At 43.6% G+C, this 3520-nt stretch overlaps 1 pseudogene; it reads right to left on the bottom strand.

The window, feature by feature from the left end:
• Positions 1-2675: 2675 nt before the first annotated feature.
• Positions 2676-3218, bottom strand: LOC148041579 (uncharacterized; annotated as a pseudogene).
• Between the last annotated feature and the right edge of the window lie 302 nt (positions 3219-3520).

Below are 3520 nucleotides of genomic sequence, written 5' to 3' on the forward strand. Positions count from 1 at the left end.
ATAGGCTGGTTCCTTCTTCAGCTTCGTCGTCACTTCTGCCAAATTCTTCTTGTCCTCCGCAACTTCATGAACCTTTTTTGCTTCCTATTGCTATGTCTTCCTTCGTGTTGTAGCTTGATCGTTGGCTTTCATCATCCTTCTTTCAACAGGCTCCTAGTTGCAGTCTTCCGATCCCTTCCCCAGCTGTCTCCTCATCTTCTGTCGTGTGTCACTTCTATCGCAGCAGCGTTCTCGTGCTCTAATTTGTCTTCTGCAATGAGATTTTTCTTCCGTTGTCATCTTCCGTAGGCTTTGTCAAGCTCTTCACAGCTTCATCTTTGTCAGAGAAGGTGATCACTGAAACGTCTTCTCGTCCTTTCGGCTTCTCTGTCTGCTTTGTTCCAGCTCGTCATACATCCGGCTTCCATATGCAGCTCCATCGGCCTTTTAGTCTACAGGTCTTCCCCTCCTTTTGGTTCTCTGCTTCCATCATCCTTCTCATTCCGCTAGTCATGTTTGCTGATGAGGCTTCAATAACAAAACCACATGTGATCTATGCAATTGACCCATGCCATATATACAAGCTCTTATTAGAGTCCAAGCTTATGAAAAGCAAGGTTTCAAATGCACACAATTGATAACAGTTTCTGCCTTCTTTGCATCATCTATATGTGATTGCAACAGTTGACAAATCTGTGCCACCCTCTCATGAGCAGTATGATAACTGAGAATAGCTCTTCAAATCATGACGATTAGACTCTTGAAAATGATGACTTTGTAAACATAATCAAGCTTCTGATTATAATTGTTATAGCTGGCCATATTGCAGAAATGGTTGAAGATGGTGAAGGGAACTAATGGGATGTTCACATAGAGTTTCAAGAGATGCATCAAGGAGCCATGGTAAAGTCTTGTTTCCATAAAATACTTGCAAGCATGTGACATAACTTCTTAACATGTGACCTTCTGGATAGTATATTGCAATTACAGTAGGGGCTTAGAACCTTCAAATAGTAGCCAGCTGCTTTTTTCCAACCCCAAATGCATCACTAATTTCTACTCCACTTGTTAGAATATTGACATTCACAATTCCACAATCACTACCAGTTGGCCCCATTCATCTGAATATGGCCTCATGATTACGGGTAAAAATTGAACTGCTCAAGCCTTGTGGTACAGAGTTATTCATTGCTGGTGCCTATTCCAAAGTCTGGAATTTGAACACATAGGACAGGTCCAAAAAAATCTTCTTGCACAATGGGTGTATCATGAGAAATTTCCACAACTGTAGGTTGTACAAAATGCCTTTCTCTTTCCAAGACACTGAGATTGTCTTCCGTCACTCATGTAATAGGTATAGTACCTTGTATGCTTTGCATTCTGAAGAGAACCTGCAAGAAAGCATATTGTTGTTGCTTTCTCTCCCCCAAAACAGAGGTGAACAGCAAACCATCCTGCTCCGATTAATGTGATCTTTAACTCAACTTGGTCGTCTTGACTTGTGCTAACATTCTTGGCGTACAGTACATGTCATAGCACGGGCCCAAAATCTTATCTGTTCTTTCATGTCTATAGAGCCATCAACTGGGCTGAGATTCACCAGCTATGTAGGGAACGTCTAGGCTTTTGTATTAATCATGCCTCAGTTTGAACTGCTCTAGTTCTTGAAAGTTTGAAATCTGAGCTTTCCACTGGAAGTTACTCCTTTCCACGTTGACGTCTCAATGCAGGAAACATGCTGACAATTCGTGGAGTGATATCGTCTTGGCTAAAGTTGAAACCCAGGTCCATAAACCCCTGGAGTTCTTCAAATCTACATCAGTCATACTTTTGGAGTTGGGCCGCTTGGCTTTCTGGTTGCTTCGTCTCCAACTCCTACCTCTCTTCGCTTCAGCATTCTCATCCTCACCTTCAACCTCTGCGTCGTATTGCAGAGCTTTGACTTCGTCATCTTCAACTTCTCCTTCTCTTCCGTCGAGCTCCTTCTGATTGGCGGAAATAAAAAAATCCCTTCTCCCTTCCTCAGTAGCGCTCCATCCAAGTTGCAGAGATCCTCCCCATAGCCTCTACAGCTTCTTTTAAAGAACTCATTGCTTCCAAGCGCTCTTTCCACACAGCACTCTTCAGATTGGTGAAGATCTCTACCTGCGCGAATCCTGAAACCTTGCCTTCAATCTCCTCGAGACTCATCTCAGATGGCTCTATTTCTTCTGCTGACTCAGGCATGAAACTCTTCAACTCAAACACTCAAACTGACTTTTATGACAGTGAGGATCCAGCCCCGTCGTCTACTCAGAAAAAAAATTCCCTCTAAAAAACTGTTTTCATGATGGAGAGAGAGCTTGCTTCGAATCAACCAACGATGCTTGTCATAACTTCTGGCTTAAGCTCTAGAAGCTGAAGTGCCCCTCATGGTGTTGCCAAGGAATCCAATTTCGATGAACCCTCATTCACCTCCTCTGCACACTTGATTGCTCTTTTTCATAAAAGCTCCTTCCTTCCTTTCGTAGATCCCCTGTTCAGTCCTCTCTCCGTTTTCTTCCGTGTCCTCTCAAATTGGCTTCCCTCCCAAAACCATAAAAGCACTCCTGGTCCCAGTCGCAGAATTCCGAGGAAAAGCAGCCCCTTTTTCCCCAAGAAAGCGGGCCACCGCAAGTGAATCAGTCAATCATAGCTAACATCAAAGGTTGATTGCTTCAGTTCTCCCACAAACTAGCAAATGCCTCTTCAAAAGCTCTTCTACGACCCAATTCAGGATTCCAGCCTCGTGCCCTGGCTGCTTTTTCTTCTCTTTGCTTCCTTGATTCCTCATCTTCAAACAGGCCATCACGATCTTGACCAGAATGTGATGCAGGACCAGTGGGTTTTGGCTACATGAAGACAGCACCAGGTGCCACAGCTGGTGCATATGTTCCACTTGGTTGTCCAAATGTCTGGTCGGAAGGTTCTTCCACAGTAGGAGCTGCTTGTGTAGTTCCTTGTGCATTTTGTCTTCTTAGAGCCATTGATCACTCTTCTGCCTTCCGTGCATTGGATACAATGATTTGATCAGCATTTTCTTCTTGATATGCTTTCACCTTCTGTTCAGTAGCCTGAACATCTACTCCTTCTATCAAATTGAAGATTATATCCTCAACTTCTTCCAAGTAATCATTGTAAGCACACAGTGATGGGAAATCTTCTTCTCGCTTATTGTATATGTTCATTATCCTCCGCTGAGTAGCGATCTCCTTGTTCATGCTGTGATGAAGCAAAATAGTCACCTTAAGCCAACCGCCTGAAGGGCGAGCTGGTAAAACCAGCGCTTTGCGTATGTAGCACTAGCTTCGATCCAAGCCTTGGATTGCACCGCGCTCAGTCCAAGCATTTGCATCTTTCATCAATTCTTCTCCTAGGTCAAGTCCAAAAGTCTCATTGCACTTCATGATATGACATTTCGAAACGGTAAGCCAATAAACATACTCTCTGCTTCTTGTATGGTCCCATGTACTCCATACATACTCACAAGGCCATTACCAACAAAGACATCTGAAGTATAACC

The sequence above is a fragment of the Lygodium microphyllum genome, chromosome 1, assembly GCF_053477565.2.
Source record: "Lygodium microphyllum isolate KBCC chromosome 1, Lygodium_microphyllum_v1.1.10, whole genome shotgun sequence".
NCBI lineage: Eukaryota > Viridiplantae > Streptophyta > Polypodiopsida > Schizaeales > Lygodiaceae > Lygodium > Lygodium microphyllum.